Source organism: Meriones unguiculatus, chromosome 10 (genome assembly GCF_030254825.1).
Source record: "Meriones unguiculatus strain TT.TT164.6M chromosome 10, Bangor_MerUng_6.1, whole genome shotgun sequence".
In the NCBI taxonomy this organism is placed as follows: Eukaryota; Metazoa; Chordata; class Mammalia; order Rodentia; family Muridae; genus Meriones; species Meriones unguiculatus.
Window position 1 is genome coordinate 117,863,512 of NC_083358.1, and position 14,506 is coordinate 117,878,017.

Genomic DNA, 14,506 nt, shown 5'->3' on the forward strand with positions numbered 1-14,506 from the left:
CTTCCTTCCTTCCTTCCTTCCTTCCTTCCTTCCTTCCCTTCTTCCTTCCTTCCTTCCTTCCTTCCCTTCTTCCTTCCTTCCTTCCTTCCTTCCTTCCTTCCTTCCTTCCTTCCTTCCTTCCTTTTCTCTTGATACAGGGTTTCTCTCCATAGTCCTGGATGTCTTGGAACTTGCTCTGAAGACCAGGCTGGTCTCAAACTCCCAAGATCCAAGTGCTGGGACTAAAGGCATACACTGTCACTGTCTGCCTGTCTTTTTTGATCTATAGAAACAATTCCCTTTCCTTAGCTTATGGGGCTATTAATTCTATTTTATAGAATGTTGATTCTAAAGTTAAAAACAAAAGCAGTTAATGGTTGGTCATAATGGTACAAATCTTTGTTTTCAGCCTTCATGATGCTGAGGCAAGAGGATCTCTAGTTCATGGCCAGCCAAATCTACATAGGAAGTTCTAGGCAAGCCAAGGCTACACACAGTGAGACCCTGCCTCAAAAAAACAGAACACAAGCCAGGCTCAGTGGTACATGCCTGTAATCCCAGCGCTCTGGGAGGCAGAGACAGGTGATTTTTGAGGCCAGCCTGGTCTACAAAGTGAGTCCAGGACAATCAAGGTAGCCAAGACAAAGAAACCCTGTCTCAGAACACCAGACAAACAAAACAGCAACAACGCAGAAAACAAAAGCCAGTTAGGATCATTAAATTGAATTTTTGTAATTTTGTCCTTTAACAAACTGAGTAAAAATTTACTAAAGTTTTTGTTTGTTTGTTTTTTGTTTTTTTATCTGTTTTATTAATAATTATTTATTTGTCTTTTCTCTGACAAACTCTGAGTCAAGCTCTTCCCCAAGACTTCCCGGAGAGGTACAGGAAAAGCAGCATACAAGCAGATGGGACACAAAAGAACTATGGGTGGTGGAAGTGGAGAGAGCAGCTTCACCTGGCAAAGAGGATGAGAAAGACCACTGTTAGGCAAAAGAGCCCTGTGGCCTCTGAGAGGGCAAAGTCCAGAATAGCATAGAAGAAGAGCTGTTGCTTCAAGGGAGGGTTGCTGGCATAGCCAATGACGAGGCTCCCCAAACAGTCACAATCCCAGCCCCAGAGACAGCCACCCCAAATGTAGCAGCCCTAGCCCCAAAGACACTTGGCAGCTGTGTAGATGTCCTTTGATATGGCGCTGGTTTGGAGCTGTGCCTAGAGCTGAGTGAGGTCAGAGGTTACAGCACTGCCAAGCTGCTGAGGCCCTCATCTGTTGGCACCTGTGGTCACTTCAACTCCACTGCAGAGAGTGGACAACTCAGCAGCTGAGAGGTGCTCTTGATCAAGGAGCAGGCAGAGGTGAACTTGGAGCAGGCATATATTTTCAGGGGTAGGGGTCTAGGCAGGAGAGATGCTCCCATGGTAGAGAAGACAGAGAGGGCTACCAAAGTATTCTTTATGCTTCACAGTTCTACATTAGCTGCCATGAATGGTTGTAAGCTTTAAAATAAATAAATAAATAAATAAGCAAATAAATGCACAACCTTTATTTCTAAGAAGCTTCTAATCTACCTGGAGTGGAGCATGTACATGAAAATGATGTCATAAATGACACAAAGGAAAATGCACAGCACAGAAAGAATGAGTCTAAAGAGAGTGCAAAGCTTTCATAGAAAAGAGAAGATGTGACCCATAGTACTGTGAGATGTTAACTGTGTTGCTTAGCATTGTACCTCACACCTGCTAGCATGACACATTACACCTTAACAACCCTGACGCACAGTACTGTGAGATGTTAATTGTGTTGCTCAGTATTATACCTTCTACCTGATAGCATGATACGTTACACCTTAACAATCCATAAGAGGTCAGTATTATAACTGTTTCCCAAGCTGAAGGTAAGAAATAGCAAGGGACTGTTCCAGAATCATATGATTATTAGAGTAGTACAGTCAGGATTTCAATCTGAGCATTTAAGAAACATTAAATATTAGGCTTTTCTATCAAACTCTGTAAAACTTGTGTTTACACAAGGAATTCAAATATTATCTCCCCACCTTGAAAGACTTTTATACAACTGTTTCATCCCCAACCTGGTAAAACCTGTTTATGTAAAGACCCTGCTACATTCTCTGAAGTTAAAGAAATAAAATGTCCAATCTCAACCCAATTTTCTTCTTTCCTTTGTACTTATTCTTTTAAATCTAGACAATTGATAAAGACTGTGAGGTAAGGCCGGCAGCCAATAGGCAAAAACATGGTCCAAGTGCACCCTCTTGGCCAAGAGTAAAGTTCGCTTGTGGAGACACTTCACTTGGAGTGGTGGTCTCTTCACAACTTCAAGCTTGTTTATAACAGGCAGTTGGTTTCTTGGGGACACATTCCAAACTAGTAGGCTACAATACCTTGCTCAGGGTTCTGAGGTTAGGCTTGCCTATGTTATTAGACATGGAAAAAATTACCTTCTTACTCTTCCTTTCTTTAGAATAAAGTTGGAGTTTATTAGGAAAAGATTTTTTTTTCCCCTAAAAGACAGGGTTTCTCTGGGTAGCCGTGGCTGTCCTAGATTTGTTTTGCAGACTAGGCTGCCCTCAAACTCACAGAGATCCCCTGCCTCTGCCTCCTGAGTGCTGGGATTATAGATGTGTGCTGCCTGTCAGGCTAAGGAAAGATTTTAATATATATTTAAGCACAAACATTATGGGAGAGATATATGCGTATAAGAGGAAGGATTACAGGTGGGCATGGTCATTTCAAGGGAGACCATTTTTATTTATTTTTTATTCTTCTTTTACATGTTATATCCCTACCGTAGTTTCGGCTCCCTCTTCTCCCAGTCCTTTCCCTCCCCACCTCCCCTCTTCTCCAGATCCACTCCTCCTCTGTTTCACTTCAGAAAAGAGCAGCCTTCCAGGGATATCAACTGAACAAGGCAGAACAAGCTACAATAAGACTAGACCCTACCCTCCTATTGAGGCTGGAAGAGAAGTTGCACTCAGTAGGAGGAAAATGGTCCCAAGAGCAGACAAAATAGTCAGAGACAACCCCCAACTCCCACTATTAGGAGTCCCAACAAGAACACCAATCTACACAACCATAACATATATACAGGAGGACCTAGGTCAGGCCTGGACAGACTCCCTGATGGTCAGTTCAGTGAGAGGCCCACTTTTAAATGTCTTTTGAAGTGTAACATAGACTGTTGGTGGCTTCTAAAACAACATCGTTCAAAGGGTTTAAAAGATCAACTAAAATGCTCTGGCATACTAATTTTTCACTTTTGTTTTTTTGAGATAGGGTTTCTCTATGTAGCCTTGACTGTCCTAGACTCACTTTGTTGACCAGGCTGGCCTTGAATTCAGAGATCTACCTGCCTCTGCCTCCCCCAATGCTGGGATTAAACACATGTACCAGTATGCCTGGCTTTGGTACACTAACTCTTAAAGGAACTTTTCTTTAGTAAATAGGTACACTGCACAGGGTAATGGGATGATAATATAAAAATATAGGTTAAAAAAAAGGTCAAAAGAGCTATGCATTCCGTGCCACACATATTTTAACCTTGTTTGCTTCCTAGCGTTATTAATAGACTCAAGTGAAGCTGCTCACCACTAGAAAGCCAATATTTAGGAGATGAGAGCTGGTGACAAGAAAATCAATGTCATAAAGGGCCTGAGAAGATGGGTACAGAGCTCCACCTTAGGGAATTCAAGAGTACAAAGTGCTTTACAGATGAGGAAAGCAGAGACCAGGGAGAGTGCTGAGGAAGGCAGCTAGCTGATCAGGGCTGCAATCATGGAAGACTGTTGTCTCCTTTTATCCTTAGGCCCTGACTAGAGCCAAAGAGGACCTTGATTTGATGGAAGAGCTTTAGTAGCTCTGGACTCAGATGGGTTGTTTTTCTGTAAGCTAAACCTCAAAACAATTTGCAGGTGTTATTTTTGATGCAGAACAATAATGAATGAGGAGGGACATTCCAAATTCTAAGGTCAATGTTGTACAGTTCTGTCAATCTAAAGAGGGATTGGTTAGTTGTTACCATGTCAGTCATGTGGTCACAGACTCTTTAATTTAGAGTGCCTGAGAAAAGGCAGGGACCTTCCTGCAAAGCAGTAGCCTCTGGTGGCACATATATAAAAGGAGACTATCATAGTTGACTGTTAGAGTTGGAAGCCACTAACAAGAGACAACCTAGTTATCTACTTAGAAGTCACAATTACCGTGTGAGTTGACCAGCAAGCACTCCAGGTGAATCTCCCAGTTGCACAAGTTCTGAGGTCCTACCATTTCAACTTGTACCCACACACTCGTGTGCCTGTGTTTATGTGTATTAGTGTTTTGCTTGCATGTGTATCTTTGTGAAGGTGTTGGAACTACTGGCGGTGAAGTTACAGATAGTTGTGAGCTGGGAATTGAACCTGGGTCCTTTGGGGAAGCAGCCAGTGCTGTCACCGGCTGAGCCATCTCTCCAGCCCCATTTCAACTTTTTATATTTGAATACAGAAACTATTGTGTTCCAGGCCATCAGGCTGGGGAAAATCACAAATAGGTGGAGAAGCAGTGCAGGAAGATGTGGAGAGATAGAAAGAACTATGTAGAATCCATTGCACTGACCAGATGAAAAGAACTGAGCAAAACAAACTAGGATAGTATTTAAAAAAAAGAATGAAACTAAAACAGACAGAAAAGAGTAAAGAGAAAGAGCAAAATTTTGGAGGATAAAAGGAACTGATATTATAGCAGTGACTGATTAGGTGTAAGTTAGCAAAGGAAGTAACTGAAGACCAGGAAGCTGCTGTTTGGAGCATGTCACTTTCTGTCATTATAATTATTACCATCTATTGATTCTAGAAAGCAATGGACTTCCCTGTGCATTTCCATTTACCTGTAAAACATGTATGCCCTCTACTCCCCAACCCAAATGCTTTTCCAGTCCCCAATATACCTGTGTATGTTGTGCATGCGCTTTTGTCCTCCGTCCACCCAAATGTTTTCCCAGCTTTTATCATTTTGCTTTTTGAGACATGGTTTCCCTGTGTAGCCTTGGCTGTCCTGAACTGGCTTTATAGAACAGGCTGGCCTCGAACTTACAGAGCTCCTGCCTCTGCGTCTGCCTCCCTGAGTGCTAGGATTACAGGTGTGCGCCACTGCCCCAGTTCCTGGTTTCTGATATAACTTATTACACCCTTTCTTTCTTCTTTTACTGTGAGGTCCTGCTATGTTTCCCAGGCTGTCCCCAAACTTTCCGGGTCTCAAACTGCCCTTTTACGCAGTCTTCCTCCTACTGAGAAGCACAGCAGCACTACTTTAAGCCTCTGTTTTTGGAATGGTTTGTCACATAACAGGAAATGAGGAGGATATGCAATTGTTCAGTGCAGTGTCTCTGCCTCTGGGCCTACCTTTAAACATCCCTGTTTTATGTGCTCTTTAGAGAAATTTTTACATCTAGGTTGGAGAGACAGCTCCTTAGGCAAAGATGCTTGCCAGCGCTGAGTCTGATGACCTGAGTTCATTTCCCAGAACTCATGTAGTAAAAGGAAAGAGCCAATTACTTTAATTTGTCCTCTGACTTCTACATCCATGCTTTGGAAGACAACCCCTATCCCTAGTAAACAATGTTAAAAAGTTTTAAAGAAAAATTTAAACCTTCATTTTATCCAGTTATTTGCTAGAATTGTTTCCAGACCTCATATAAATGTTTTACTTCTTATTGCTGACTTGTTATAAAGAATATTTTTTCCCCAGTGAGGTTTCAGTCTTTCTTGGTCTGATCTATGCTCCTTTTCCTCATCTGGAACAAGAACGTTCACATATGTTGGAACCACATAACTAATTTCTCAAGGATGCAATGAACAGTGTATTGGTTGCTTGTCCTTACTGACTACTTCTGAGTATGGAACTGGATTTCCCGTGTATACTACTTCCACCAAAACTGTACTGGGACTGATGGCAAGAGTGTCTGCCAAAGGCTACATTTTCTGAAATGCATATCTATTTGAAAGGAGAGAGAATGAACTGAGAATGTGGCTGCTGAAGAAGGTTCCTTGCTAGAAAACATCACCTATGGAAGTGTTTCCCCAGGATCTGCCTGGAGGGCACACAGAAGGCTATGTGACTATGGTCCAAGGTGCTCTGCCTACATCAGCACTGGCAATAGAACTTGGCAGCTTTGTATCCATGGTACTGTTTTTTTCAGTCATGAGTTATGGAGTCTTGTTCCATAGTTCCAGAGAGCCAGGCAATGTGAGGCAGAGGCAGTACCTACAATGAAGCTTGGGCATGAAGCTGTGAAGGAGAAGTAAGCCTGTTGCAATGGTAGACCAAGGATGTTGGAAAATGCTCACCAAGAAAGCTATAGGCATGTGTTGGTATAATTTTTTCTTTTTTAATGTATACACCTTATCCTTGTTCATTCAAATACTGATTTCTCCCCCACCCCACCCCTAACTCTCTGGTTTCAATCAGATATTGCAATGTGATACTCGTTCTAAGCATCCTGTCTCAAATCTAAATGTTAGGAAACTGAGGGCTTGGAGGTTTAGGAGGGAGTAAATATTGTCCAGCATTGTGTTCTAGGTTAACTAAAAACCCAGTCTCTGTGTGGTGATTTGGTTATACAGCTGTTTAAGATTAGCAGCAAGCTTTACTAGAAGATAAACCAACAGTAAATATTAATCGCAGCCTACAACAAATGGCGCCCAACTAGTCTAAGTATCCACATCCTTTAAATCATACTTTATCATAATTTGGAGGGGGGAATAAGCTCCCAGTGATGCAAACCGAACTTAAAACCTAAAAACTCCCAGGTCAGTTACTGTCTCTTTAAGAGAGACTCTTAAACCTGCCCAGGAGCAAAAGACAGCCTCCTGTGGGCAGACCTGAGACTTCCATAACGAAACTGGCTGCTGCTGCTGCAGTTTAACTAAGGGGTAAACAAGGATGGTTCGTTCCTTTATACCATGGCTGGCTCAACTGGCTCAGCTCCACAGCCATGGCAGGAAAGAAAGGAATTGGAGGCAGAGAAACCTCTAGACAGAGTTTGGCCTAAACTGCATGTAAAATAAAAAATTGCCATGGCAGAGGGTGTTTTAATCTCTTTTGGCTTCATTTTGGCTGTCATATTCATGGATCTGATTGCAATATGTTTAATGGTGTTGGTTCTTCTCCACGAAAGTTCCAAGAGAAAATGGGGAAAAAGCCAAGGATTGGGGTACTAAGTTACAGACAATAGTACTCATCCAAATAATTAGGTTAATAACGGCTAAAATTCAAAGCTCTCTGGCTGCAAGGTATTTGTCAGCTCTTTCAGGTAAGGGTCCGCCAATTTATTGAATATCAACTAAAATAACCAACTGGGCTTTGTTTGTTACAGCGTAAATTGGCACAACTGATTCCAAACTTAAAAATTTGTCTCTTTGTTTGATTTTCATTTAAAGGCTTTGAGTTACAAATATACTGATTTGAAATTATATATATCTGAACAAATTGGTGAAGGCACATGCCTTCCCAACACAAAGTAAAAAGAAACAGGCAGATCTCTGTGAGTTCTGGATCAAGCTTATTTACATAATAAAAGCCAGGATGGCAACTCCTGCTGTTTAGCCATTTGCAGAGATAGTCTAAGATTCAAAAATCCAAAATTTTCCTTAAGGTTACCATGTAAATTCTTTTTTCTTAATAATAGATGTTATGTCCTTACTGCTCTAAAGGTTGGATTCACATCTTTTGTAGGTTTATGTAAAGAAAGATAGGTAACACTGCTCTGAAAACTGCCTTATCCTTTTAAACGTGAGACATTTTCACAGGGGAATAATGTTGGTTGTGCCTATGTAAAAAAGACAAAAGAGGCTTAACGATGGCAAAATACATGCCAACCTAGTTTAGTCCTAAAAACTAAAAAAAATTATATTCATATGTTTAAAAAACAGAACTGTCCATCCCATATTAAAAAGAGGGCAAGCCAAAGAATAGCCACTATCATTGTAAAGCCCAGGTACAAGATGCCTAGGGTATGCTTAAATGCTAAAGATAAGAGGGAGTTTAAATAAAGTTTGGCTATAAAGGCCACTCTGTATAAAAGACGGGCAAGCCAAAAAATAGCCACTATCAATGTAAAGTCCAGGTACAAGATGCCTAGGGTATACTTAAATGCTAAGGGTAAGAGAGCTTATATGCTAATACTAAGAGAGTTTATATAAATGCTAGAGGTAAGAGGGAGTTTAAATAAAGTTTGGCTATAAAGGCATAACTACCCATTCTATATATAAATGGGGATAGGACAAATAGCTACAACATATATAAAAATCTAGGGCTAAACCTCAAGATAGGTACAAGATACCTACGGTTTGCTTATATTTTAAATTAAAAAGGAATTTATATAAAGTTTACTTAAAACATACATTTTCTATTGCTGAAGGCAACCAGCTTGTCTCTCTAATGGGAGGCTTCTCTAGGAAAATAGGTAGCAACTTGGCCTAATACAACAGGCACACAAGAGCCCAAAAAGATGTTTTGATCTATCCAACCTTGTTTTGATTTCAACATGATAATGATTGTATTTTTAATAATAATGGTAACTTATATTGTTCTGATCCCTTTACACGGGAACAACTCTGAGAGATTTAAAAAAAAAATGTCTCTAGCCAGAACTTCAACAATACTTGGCCAATAAATCCTTGGCTATAATATCCTCAAAATGCATTATGCTAACCTGTTTAATTTGCATAGATAAAATTAGCTTACAGTTTAGTTTCATCCTGCACATCTCATACATTTATAATTTTAGAACTGTATAATGCTTTTGAGAAGTTTTATGTTTGCAGAACAAAAGAACTGGACACCAGAGACGCTGGATCAAACCTAACAGAATCATTCTTCAGCATGCTGAGACATTGACACATCTGTTCCAGCATCTTGCATGTTCTAGCATTCTGCTGTTCCTGCCTCAACTGCTTCAATTGCCGTTTCTCAGCAAAGCCTGCTCCCAAAAGAACTTTGAAGAAAGCTACTAATTTTAACTAATCCAGCATTTTAGACTGTTCCAAAAAGGACTTTTATTAAGCCTAAAATTTCTCAACATTCAAATGTTATTGGACCACAAATGTTATTGCTTGCTTAATTAACCATTTTTATTTGGGCCCCCTACAGGATTTCTATATGTCCAAAATGTCAGCTAGAAGAAATCTATGAGAACGGTGTCCAATTTTCCTTAAAGGGGGTTGGGTATGTTTTTGGTTGTTTGCTATGGCAATGAAATTTTATTGTCATTGGGAGATGTTTATTTTTAATGGTCTTATTCAAAGTAAAACAAGGAATATAAAGGGGTATTTTATAGAAATAGAAAAAAAAAGATTATTGAATCTACTCAACTTAAGGTTTTATTTGTTATTCCCAAATAAGGTTAAATTTAACTCTGGTATAGGATTTTGCATATTGATGCAAAAAGAAGTATTTTTAATACATTGGTATAAGCTTTAGTATATTGATAGAAAGTTAAGGTTACTTCCAATACTTTTAAACTACTATTAAAAGGTGGTTAGGATATTAGGTATGCAAGTTAATTGTTAGTTATTCAACTCATAGTCATGTCAGACACTAGTCTAACTTATCACAGGAGTATACATCCTAGGTTTAACAGATAGATATGATTTTGTATACAAATCGATTACATAAAGATAGGTAGTCTTCAAAAACTTCAGAGACCTACAGAATATGGCATTTAAAATGTTATTATTTTAAAGATTCTTTGACAATGAGACAAGTCATTTCCTGGCAGCACCCCGCCTACCTGAAAGAAGATAATGAGCATAGAAGAACCTCCATATGGAGATGGCTTCCAATGTGGCAAACAAGCCACTCGGGTAAAGAAATTACCCTTGCTTCACAACAGACAAAGTCTGCCTAAAATGGGCAAGCTTAAATGCAGAACAAGTCAACTGCCGAACTCTGCCAAGACAGGGTAAACAAGTCCTAAATAGTTCCTGCTTCACGTATATATGTCTGTCAAAATATTCTGAGCCAGAAGGCTGAAGATGGGGCTTGAGAGATGGCTCAGAGGTTAAGAGCACTGGCTGCTTTTCCAGAGGACCTGAGTTCAATTCCCAGCAACCACATTGTAGCTCACAACCATCTATAATGAGATCTGGTGCCCTCCTCTGGCGTGCAGGTGTACATGTAGACAAAACATGTATACATAGTAAATAAATAAATTTAAAAAAGAATAATTACAGCAGAAGGCTGAAGATGATGCTCCAACGTTATAGTTATGGGTGACTGTTAAGCAGCAAACTTCTCTGTCAATTTTTATTTTTTGGAAGCTGCTAACATGCACTTCCTATTTACTCTCATAACTAATTTTATTCCTTCTCAAGTCTCTGATGGGGTTGAAGACCAAATAGTTACAGTGCCACAATTAAGCTTAAGTTGTTTAGAAGTTAAGAAATCTTTTCATATAGGTAATACCAATAAGGATAAAAGTTAATTTAGGTATAGAACTTTAAACTTGTCAAGATAGATAGGATAATCAGATACTTTCTCCTAAGACACCCTCTCCATGTGCTAAATACACATGGACTGGACACTGCACATGTAGATTTTACCTGTTTTCATAATTTCATAATTACTATTGTATTGAAAGAAAAGGAGCCTTTTATTGGACTTAAAGGGGGAAATGTTGGTATAATGTTTTTTTTTTTTTTTTTAATGTATACACCTTACCCTTGTTCAAATACTGATTTCTCTCCCACCCCACCCCCAACTCTCTGGTTTCAATCGGATATTGCAATATGATACTCATTCTAAGCATTCTGTCTCAACTCTTGTGTAAACAGGACAATATAAAGCAACTAGACACAATGTTGAGCAGGGAGGAGCCAGATGACAGGAAAGAGGAGCCAGAAGGCAGGGATGAGGGGGAGGAGAAGGGGCGAGAGGGGAGCTGGAGGAGAGATCTTGGGAGGACGTGGAGCATGAACCAGACCTAAGATTTCACAAAAAGCAAGTATAATGTGGGAAATCTAAATGTTAGGAAACTGAGGGCTTGGAGGTTTAGGAGGGAGTAAATATTGCCCAGCATTGTGTCCTAGGTTAACTAAAAACCCACTCTGTGTGGTGATTTGGTTATACAGCTGTTTAAGATTAGCAGCAAGCTTTACTAGAAGATAAAGCAATAGTAAATATTAATAACCATCTACAACAGGCATGGAACAGAGCCAGGCTGAGGCTAAAGCTGTGCTTTCACAGCCCCTATTTTGAATGGGGATGTATATTCCGTGCTACTGTGTGTTGGAACTCTTGGCCTTGAGTCTCAGAGGAGACTCGTGCTTTGTAGCTTCAAACAGTGTTGGGAATGTTAAAGACTGCAGTGACTCTATGGTGCTGGGCTGAATACACTCTTATCATAAGATGGTCACGAGTCTATGGGAACAATGGGAGAAAGGATAGCTCCACTGAGGAAAGTTGCAGCAGGGGAGGTAGTCGGCCTGAGAAAATCCTTGTCAATTTCAGGTTGACAAAGCTAGAGATGGGGCTACCTACACCTTTTGGAACATAGATGATACCATCATGAGTTTCAGATGCCCAAATTACTCCAAAATGTGGACTCACAAAAGACTGGAGTTTGCAGGGTGGGGAGAAGGAATCTAGGCCTACTGAGAAGCCTACTGAGAGGATCTGACTAACATGCAAGGTTGTGACTTTAACAAGAGCAATTTTGGTTTGAGAGGTGGACACGAAAGCTGTGGTTGGCAGCTTCTAAAATGGATCTTCACCTGCAGGCCCTTTGTGACTTGATTTTCTTCTAACAAACAGGATTTGGGTTTGGGTGTCAAATGATTAATTAATGATTAATTTTGGTTGTCAACCAGATTGATCTGGAGCTAACCAAGAGACAGGGCTCTGGCTGAATTGGTTTCTTGGAAGGATGAGCTGAAGGGAGAAAAAGCTCAATGCGAGCGTGGGCTGTTTTGGATTCCCCAGCATCCAGACAGCTCCCTAGTATACAGAATGACACTCAGTGCTTCTGGTTTTTAGAAGACATGGCAGAAAATGGGAGATGAACACATGCATCTATTATAATAGTATAGCTGCTATTTTCTCCAACAACATTAAAGTATTCCCTGCTTTTTTTCAAAGTTTTATTATTTACAGTTTATTCACTTTGTAGCCCCCCTGTAGCTCCCTCCCTCCTCCCCCCCCCCCTTTTTTTTTGAGACAGGGATTCTCTGTGTAGCCTTGGCTGTCCTGGATTTGATTTGTAGACCAGGCTGGCCTCCAATGCACATAGATCAGCCTGCCTCTGTCTCTCCGAGCACCAGGATTAAAGGCTAGTGCCACCTCACCTGGCTAAGGTATTTCTTTCTAATTAACCAATCTTATTGATACTTCATTCAAATTTAAATGTAAATCCTTTGTTCCACAGTTCTCTAGATGAACCATATATCTCCAGTATTGCAAAACATGACTGAAGTGCCTATGCTCCCTCTAGGTACTTTTCTATGCTTCATATTTTGGCTTAGGGTCAGTTATTTCAGTGTAATAAATTGCCTTCCAATTTAGAAGCTTAAAGCATAGCATCTTTGGGTCAGAAATCTGGGTGTGGCTTAGTTGGATGACTGGCAAATTAAGATGCAGCAAAATTTGTTTTTAAGATTTTGCAGTGTGTGTGTGGTTTTTTGTTTTTTTTTTTGAAGGGGGTGAAGTACATAGGGAGTCCATTGTATGTCTCAAGTCCTGGCTGCTGTTGGGGAAATGTTACTTGCTTTTTACGTGGATCTCTGAATACATTGCCCATATAAAATAAATAATCAACTAAACAAATGCAAATCTCAAGGAATAAAAAATAGTTTAAAAACATCTTAGGGGCTGTACTGTGGCTCAGACAGGATTCTATATTGGGTAGCTATTTAATGAACCACTCATGCAAAATCTCGTTTATTAGAAGCAAATCACCAATTCACACAAGGGCTTGCACACAAAAATTCATTACAAAAGCTGCTAATCATAGCCTCCATGTCCACTTTTCAAAAACTGAAACTGCTCTTGTCGAAGTCATAATCTTGCATGTTAGATCCTTTCAGTAGTGTTTGGCCTGGATGGCTTCTCCTTCTCTTAAACTCTTCAGTCTTTTGTGATTCCACATGCCTATTTTCTTCTATCCTTTTCTTTCTTAGCACCACAGTTCTGATCCTCTATCCAGCTCTTCCCTTTATCAACACTCCTTACATGATTTTTCCCCAGGGATATAGCTAGCTGTTTCATATGTGTCAAACCTAAATGCCTTCACATCTCTGGACTCACATACTCAGATGACTTCTTGGCATCAAAGATGTACAACAGGAATCTCAAACCACCCAAGACCAAATCAGAACTCATGATTTTCTTAAAAATCTGCTGCTCTGAATATTTAACTCCACTTTTAGAATGCTGAAATAAAACATCAAAAGTTCAAGTCACCAAACTAAAACTATAAACCAAATTAACAGAAAAAGCACAAGTAATCAAGAGTTTAAAATATTAGCTGGATGTGGTGGCGTAGGCCTTTAGTACCAGCACTAGGGTAAGCAGAAGCAGATCTCTGAGAGAGTTCATAACCAGCCTCATCTACATAGTGAGCTCCAGGACAGCCAAGACTACAGGGAGATTCTGTCTACAAAGAGTTTAAAATAGTTTTGCGAACTGCAAGTGTGACTCAATAGAAGAGGTCTTGTAATAAAGACTATTAAGGAAGAACTCCTGGTCAAGAGAGCAGACTTTCTGTTGTGTGTGAGTAGATACCTAACATTCTAGTTGGGCTAGTCAATCACCTGGCCAAGGGACTACTGATAAGAAGATACCAGAGAGACAGGGGGAATGATTATATTTTCAATGAGATGCTGTGCTTTTCTCTCCCCTAGAATTCTCACACCTATTCCAGTACTTTTCCAACACTGTGAGGTTGCCACGAGGTGTGCTGTTTTCCTTATCTTTCTGAGTCAAAAGTTGCAATCTTTCTTTTTCCTTTTTAAAATCTCTTGTTTGCTGGCCAGGTGCTGAGTATGCCTCTTCTAAATCTGTGGGGTTCCTTGCTTATTCTCTAAAGGCTCCTTCTCCATCTTTTGGTTGCCATGTGGTAGACATTCATATTTACAACTCAAATGGGGTACCCTTTTCCTGTCTCCTTCATTCTTTCTCAAGGCAGCTGATGAGATTTACATCCTGCCCACAAATGGTTTTCTTGTGAACTCTAATAAACTGTCCTCTAATAAACTTCCATTTGAGTTCATCCTTAAATTCTCTTACTAATGAGACTAAGAACCCCAAGAGGGAAGCGAGGTCTCCTGAGAATCATCTGGCGACCGTGAAGAGACATCTCCAAATTCCAGTAACAGAAATATAAAAGAAAAAAATGTGTATAACACAGAATGTGGGCTGGATGTGGTGACTCATACCTGCAATTCAAGCACTTGGGAGAGTGAGGCAGGGGCATGGATGGCTTTGAGTCTGAGACAAGCTTGTCGCAGAGACCCTGTCTCAAAACCCCAAGCAAAACTAC

General features: G+C 40.2%; 1 pseudogene; it reads right to left on the minus strand.

Annotated features, from left to right (window-relative positions):
* Positions 1-933: 933 nt before the first annotated feature.
* On the minus strand, positions 934-1,246 carry LOC110553400 (ATP synthase F(0) complex subunit C2, mitochondrial-like; annotated as a pseudogene).
* Between the last annotated feature and the right edge of the window lie 13,260 nt (positions 1,247-14,506).